This window comes from Pseudorca crassidens, chromosome 6 (assembly GCF_039906515.1).
Source record: "Pseudorca crassidens isolate mPseCra1 chromosome 6, mPseCra1.hap1, whole genome shotgun sequence".
Lineage (NCBI taxonomy): Eukaryota > Metazoa > Chordata > Mammalia > Artiodactyla > Delphinidae > Pseudorca > Pseudorca crassidens.
Window position 1 is genome coordinate 51334195 of NC_090301.1, and position 7532 is coordinate 51341726.

At 34.9% G+C, this 7532-nt stretch overlaps 1 long non-coding RNA gene across 1 annotated transcript in view; it reads right to left on the reverse strand.

Moving 5' to 3' along the window:
• The window catches only part of LOC137226452 (uncharacterized), a 61180-nt gene extending 54335 nt beyond the window's left edge, over positions 1-6845 (reverse strand). Inside the window, exon 1 of the long non-coding RNA XR_010944356.1 lies at positions 6714-6845. This is a non-coding gene — a long non-coding RNA (uncharacterized lncRNA). The remainder of the gene's footprint in view (positions 1-6713) is intronic.
• Between the last annotated feature and the right edge of the window lie 687 nt (positions 6846-7532).

Below are 7532 nucleotides of genomic sequence, written 5' to 3' on the forward strand. Positions count from 1 at the left end.
CTAGTTTGTTGATCCGTGCATAAAGCTCTTAAGGACTATTTTTCTAGTAGTGTCTTTTTATAATTTTTTTAAAACATCTAATAGAACTATGTTTACATTCTAGCATTATCAAGTTATGTCAGACTTTATCATATAAAATTATATTTTGGGAAATAAGATTTGCTTTTATATTATATGTATTAGATTGGAACATAAGAAATTTGCCAGTATTAGACTGTTTGACCTATAAAAGTGACAATTTTATATGTTTCAGCATAATATTTATAAATGTCTGTTGTCTTAGGAGGTAACTCTTATTTTATTAGAACAATAAAGCGTATTGTGACCAGGAAAACATAAACAATTCAAGCATCAGATGTGTGACAAACTAGATGATTGTTAAGGTTCCTTTAGAATCTTTTCTATGAATTGAATTATGATAGTCTAAGAGTTGCAAAGAAAGGGGAACATCATATTACCAAATAGTTTCTCTGTGACAAGTACTAAACTGTAATATCTCATTTAGTTTCCATAATGACACTACAAGATAAGTGTTTTTACCGAGTTTATGGTTGAGACAATCTAGGTTCTTGCCCGCATTCAGCACATTTATAGATGGCAAAGCCTGGACTTGGACAAAGATGAAAAGAGGCCTTTTTGTTTCGCTCACACAACAAAGGTAATTTCGCTGTAATCTGTCAGTACCACTAAGACTTTTGAGATTAAAATTTTTTTTTAATTTTTTTCAAATTTATTGCTAGAAAACTAGTTGTAAGGCATAATATTAGAATTTCTCTCATTTTCAGTAAACTCCAGAAAATATACTCACATAATTTTTAAACATTTTTTGTAGCTACAGTTATATTGTTTCTTTGGAATTTTTTATACTAATAACCTCCTACTTAGGTATGATCTCTATTTTTAAATAGAAGAGCAGAAGAAGGTGAGAATCATAGCTTTTGGTAAACAGAAATTTCATAAGCTAACTGATTACTTAAAACTGATAACTTTACAAAGTCTGAGAATTTTAGAGCATCAAATCCCTTTTTTCACATTTTAACATATTAGCAGAACTTTTAACTCCTATATATACTAAGAAAACAATTCTGTGTACACTAAAAAAAAAAAGCATTCGGGAAGGAAAGAAACTACAAAGTAAAATCAAAAGAAATATCTGGATCAGAATATTAAAATTATAATACCTTGCTTCATTTATGCTTCTCATTCCTTATCCAAAGAAGAAACCAATAACTTCATCAGTGGCTATTGAGGAATAAACTATGACATAGGTAAGAAATTCTGAAGAATTCACCAGGTATAGAAATATCTACCCAAGAAAATGAATTACTCTGAGTTATGGTTACACTGGAAAGATACATTATAGCTCTTTATCTTTTATCCTTTTTCTTCTTTTCTTTTCCCTTTTTTCTTGGCATAGCAAATAAAATAAATTTCAGGCCTGACTAGCCTCTTTCCACTCACAATTTTCCATCTTTACTTTTATGCCTTTTTTTCCTAAATGCCAGATTGACTTTTCTTACTAACATTATTTCAACTCATCAAACATTGTATTTCCCTTCATTCAAAATTTACTTCAAAAGTCAGTCTTCTCTAGAATATACATCAAGCAAGTTGAAAACAGAGATATCTGCCAGAAAGTGAAATTCAAAAATTAATGAAAAGGTTCTTGGCAGTCCCCAAGAAGCAGAGGGTTTACATGGAAAAAAAAAAAAAAAGTATGACCAAACTTTTGCAACTATTTATATAGTTATAATGCATCAGATTCTGTTATTTTGTTTTGAACATGTAATAGACCAGGATCAAAAATGGTTGAAGAAAGGGGGATTTTGGATCTTCTGATTTCCACTAGAATGTAATCACAACAAAAATGGGATTTTTATTTTATTCATTACTGAATTCCTAACTAAAACAGTTTCTGGAACATGATAGGTGCTCAATAAATATCTATAGAATGAATGAATGGTTATTAAAGAGTGACTTTGGACATGAAATCAGGAGCACAACAGTTAAACAGATGATATTATTGTCTTGCCTTAATGAGTCCCTCTTTATTCACAAGTAGAAGCAATGAGGGAAATATTGTACAAGTCATTCAGACAAAGCACTATTTAGTAATATGGATGTGACATGAGTTTAAAGATAATGTGACCATTGTCATATTTATTATGGTAATAATCAAGGAAGGGAAAACTGGACAATCCAGTTAGATCATGATTCCTAGACTTTACATAGGCAGATTCCAGAAGGTTCAATTAAAAATTAGGTGTGATCCTGTAGGCCAATATTATAAATAAAAGCAATGAAGGCACATGAGATTTCAGATTTTTGAAAACAAAAACTCTAACCCATAATCATGTATTTAGCCAGTCTCAGTCTCAGCATTATTGACGTTTGGAATCTGATACTTCTTTGTTCTAGGGAGTACCCTGTACATTGTGAGACGTTTAGCAGCAACCCTGGCCTCTACCCACTAGATGTTGGGAGTACCACACCCCCTCTGTTGTGCAACCAAAAAATATCTTCAGACATTGCCAAATTGAGAATAACTGCTCAAAAGAAAGGAAGAAAAGATAGACAGTATTCTCAGGTTTTAGAAATACTTATAAGCACACCCAGAGATGAATGGGTAAACCAAATATGGTTTATGACTGCTTCAACCAATAGAGGACGGTGGATATGATTTTGGAGGCTAGCTGTAAAGGCCATGCAGCATGTGCCTTGCTTGTTGGAACACTTGCTCTTGGAGCCCTGAGTTGCCACATAGGAGGTCTAATTACTCTGAGGCCACCATGCTGTGAGGGAGCTCCAGTCACCTGGAGAGATTGCTTGTAGGCACCCTGGTTAACAGTGCCAGCTGAGTCGGTAGCCTGGGTGCCAGACAGGGAGTGAAGAGTCTTCAGATGTGTCAGGCTCTGGCCATTCAAGTCACATGCTGCCAATCAGTTCTTCACAGCTGGAGCTCCAGACATCAATGACCAGAGAGATAAGTTGCCCCCCATCCCCTGCACTGTGCCCTACACAAATTCTTTTTTTTTTTTTTTTTTTTTTTTTTGGGTATGCGGGCCTCTTTGGAGCACAGGCTCCGGATGCGCAGGCCCAGCGGCCATGGCTCACGGGCCCAGCTGCTCCGCGGCACGTGGGATCCTCCCGGACCGGGGCACGAACCCGCGTACCCTGCATCGGTGGGCGGACTCTCAACCACTGCGCCACCAGGGAAGCCCCCCTAACCAAATTCTTGACCCACAGAATCTGTGAGTGTGATAAAATAGATGTTGTTTTGTGCTGCTAAGTTCTGGGCTATAGATAACTGGAACAATCAGCTATTCTGTTCCGCTTCTCAGAGACAACCACCATTACCAGTTTCTTGTGTGTTCTATCAAAGGTATTTTATGAATATAAAATCACATATTTAAATTATATTTTTAGTATAAATGGTTGTACACCACATACTTGTTCTGCACTTTGATTTTTTTCATTTAACGGCATATCTTGAAGATTCTTCAACTACACATATAGAGTTTCTTCATTCCTTTATAGGGATGCGTACTATTTTATTATATAAATACTTCATAATTTAAATAATGAGTTTTCTATTGATGGACATTTAAATTGTTTTCAATCCTTTAGTTTTATAAACAGGTAGCAATTGCTGGAGTGACATTTGTAATTTTTGTGACATTGACTGATTGCTCTCCATGGGGGTTATTCTGTTTTCCTCTCCTAATAGAAATTTAGTTTCCTCAAAAATACCTTGTTTTGTCAAACTTTGTTTTAAATCTCTGCCAAATAAATTGATAAGAATGAAAAAAAACCCAGAAAGAAATACTTAAAAGCAAACATGGAAAAAGGAACTTATAAGAGTGATTCAAAAATCATATCACTGCAGTTGAGAAGTTTAAAATCCTTGTTTAAAAACAAAATTAAGAGCAAAAAAAAGGAATGTCTCCTCTGGCTTATCAGAACAAGATAAAGTGTGGTGCTGATTGTGTATAGATAAATAATAGAACCATTAAAATTACTGAAATATTTTGCATAATCTTCTCCGTTTAGACAATCTTCTAATATTACAAAGACCATTTTTAGGTAACAGTAAGAAAGCACTGTATTACTTTATACATTATTCTGGATTTCTAAAGTTAGGTAAATTTCATATCAAAAGAGTATGGGAAAATTATCAAAGGCACAATAATATTTTTAGAAATCTTTGAAATTATTTTGAGTTGTACCATAAAATAAACAATCCCAATTTTCAAAAAAATTTAAAAATAGGTGGTGTTAAAAAAAATTGATAAGCTACTTAGTAAGGATCCCTGAAATAATTCTAGAACAATCAAAGACATGCTGAGTGTCTGTAATAGAAGAATTGACTGTCAAAAACCTTGCAGAGTGCATGGTATGAGATATGTCAAATTAATCTCATATTTGACTGAGTTCCTTGAATTGTAGATCAGAGTAATGCTATAAATGCAGTGTATCTTGATTTCCACAAAGACTTTGTGAAATACCCTTAGGCTCTCTGTGTTCTTGCAGACAAACTGGAAAAGCATGGGCTGATTGATAATACAGTTTTCCCTACACCACCAGCTAACTACTCCTCCTACCTTCATAGGCTCACCTGTTATAATGCTTTTTGGGAATATGTAGGACTCCTCAAAATAAAGTTTCAAAGCCATTAGACTCAATAATCAATAAGTGCCTTTCAAAGTCTATCATTTTATGGTATTTTAGTCACTGTGATCTACAAACTGTCAGTGCAATTCAGTCTCTTCTTAATTAAGGTTGAACAAAAATTTTATAGACTGATTCCCATCCCATCCTAGGTGGACATCATTCTTTTTGTAAAATTCTTAATCCACAGAGAAGCAAATCAGTATCAGTTAATATTTAATTTAAAAAATACCATTCAGAAATAAAGACAAGATTTATTGTTACACTATTAAATATATTTAATAGTTTATTAATGTCACAAACACTCTGTTATACTTACAAAGAAGAACTGGTGAGCTAGGTGGGAAGAAATCTGCCTGTAAGATATTGTATCAGTCTGACTTCTGCTCTACTCTACCCATTCTACATATTCACCTGTCACCCTGCTCCAATAAATACAAAATGACTAGGCAAAAATTTTACCAGCATAGATATTTTAAGCACCATAATACCAATAATATCAAAAGTATATTGTCAGGGCAAAGAGAACTTTTTGACAAGGTAAAAAAGGGAATGTAAGCTAGAATGGAATTGTTTAATTACATCTTACCTGGAAAGAAATACACTGTTCCAAAAATGGTAGTAAGTCACACCAAGTATACATAACTACAAACCATGCATTTATTTAAATGGGCTGCTTAATTTTACTACTATGTAAATAAAAAATACAGTGTAATGAATTTGTGATAACTGATGATACTGTGATTTGTTATTTTAGTTTAAAATGTATAGAAATTCAAGAAAGGAGACTCCAATTTGACAAGTTAAAAATAAATGGATGGTTTGAATGTCATATTCAACTATCCCTTCATTGATAGTGATTCACATTATTGCACAAAATAGTTTCCTAACCAGAGTATGGGTTCACTGGTGGAAAACCCAAATCATATTATCATTAAAGGCATGCTGCAATGCTTTCTTTCCAGCATCAGCTAGGGTTCATATTGCACAGGTCATCTTTATAATCAGTTGTCTTCAAACTCTGAACAAATGGAAACTTACTTAATGAGACGACAAATGTTTGACCTGACTTGTATCCGTTACAATGATCTTCCTTGTAAAGGAAATATATTCCTAGGAAATCCAGAGCCATGCAGGAGAGGAGGTAAAATATGACTTTGAAAGAGAGGATCAATAACAGCGCTCAGCTAGGTTCCCTGCAAATTTGACAAAGCTTGTTTTCAACGTATAGTCTATGTAAACTGTGTGATGTTGTGAGTGTAAGTTCACAGGATTACAGAGTTCAACCTAACCCTGTGAAAGTGTGAACTCTAAGAGTGGGAGGATGAATTGACTCAACAAACTCAATACACAGGGTCCTCGTCAAACACTTACCCCACATTATTATCCACAGCGAGCACTACTTTGCCTGGGAGCAGCTAACCTTGAATCAATAAATGATATTTTCCTTCCTGAGAAAGAAGGGTGCATTTTTTGTTTGTATCATATGTATTAGTAAGCTACACTGAGTACAGGACCCTGATTTTATCTTCATCTCTAAGATAAAATCATGAGGAAAATAGCCAACAGAGAGGCTTTGTTTTTAAGAGAGACAGGTAACAAAGTTATACATAAGATCAACAAGTCTTCCTTTTGAAGTTAACAAATATAAAGTCCATTTCTCAGCTGGAACCAGTCAGATTTGAAATCTTTTCTCCAAACAAGAAATCATGATATTTGCTTCCATAGCAATGATTTTAGAATTTCAACCCTAAATACACTCACAACTTCTTGGTTTACCTGTATCTACTACTCTGAAAACAATGAGAAACAAACTCTAGAGGCTGTCTCACAGACCTCAATTATTAGGGCTACCTCTTTAAAAAAAATTTTTTCCCTCAGAAACTTCAGCTGGAAGAAAATCAATTTAGCACGATTTTACTTGAAGCTATCCCAGGTAAAGTCATCGTTTCATATTCACCCATTCACTCAAAAGCATTTAAGTGATTTAGGAAAAGTTAAGCATAAGGGAGAAGATAGCACTTTCAAATAAATCCAAATCTTACCTGGTAAATTGAAATGGAACAATACCCCTGAAATCCTTCTTGACTTGTGCTCCTCTGCTCAAGGGACAACTAAATCACAGCAGCCAATATTCTTAAACCCTGAAAGAAAAATCAGGAAGCTTGATCTGTGCACATAATGGCCTGCATAATGTAAGAAAGCGCCGTTTCTTGGCAACTAGGAAACAATCCTTTTCAATTAACTCACAGCAATTGGCCCACGTTTGTTGTGAAACAGAGAGTAAAGAAAATGTTTTAAGAACTCAAAAGAACCTGGTAATAGCTCACCAAGAAAGCCAGGTCAGTTTGTTCATTTTGAAAAGCATTTTAATTAATTGACTGCCCATTCTATCTGCCTAACCCTTTGCTAGGAACTTTCATTGACCTACCTGTCTCACTTCCTTGTTGCATTATTTACCTAAAACCCCAGTCCTGAAGAGTTGCATTTATTGTTGCAGCAACACAGTGAAAAGGCGAAAGATAATTCTAGCAAACCAGTGGTATGTAATGTTATTCTGCCTACCGTTTTGCATACCATATTTTGCTTTCTACAACATCAGCTTGAATGTAGCCCTGGATGCTGACTAAGATACGTAATTCAAAACAGTTGTATGCTATAGTCTCTGCGTTGTTAAAGACCAGCTCCAGCAGGCATTAATTTTAGGTGATAGGTAGGAAGTGCCGCTGGGGTAGGTTAATTTTGTGCTGATTTAACTATTTTGGGTGATTCATATATACAGCCGTCCTTGGGGGGATTTGTTCCAGCCCCCTACCCCCCACCCCCCACCCCCCACCGAGAATAACAAACTCCATGGATGCTTA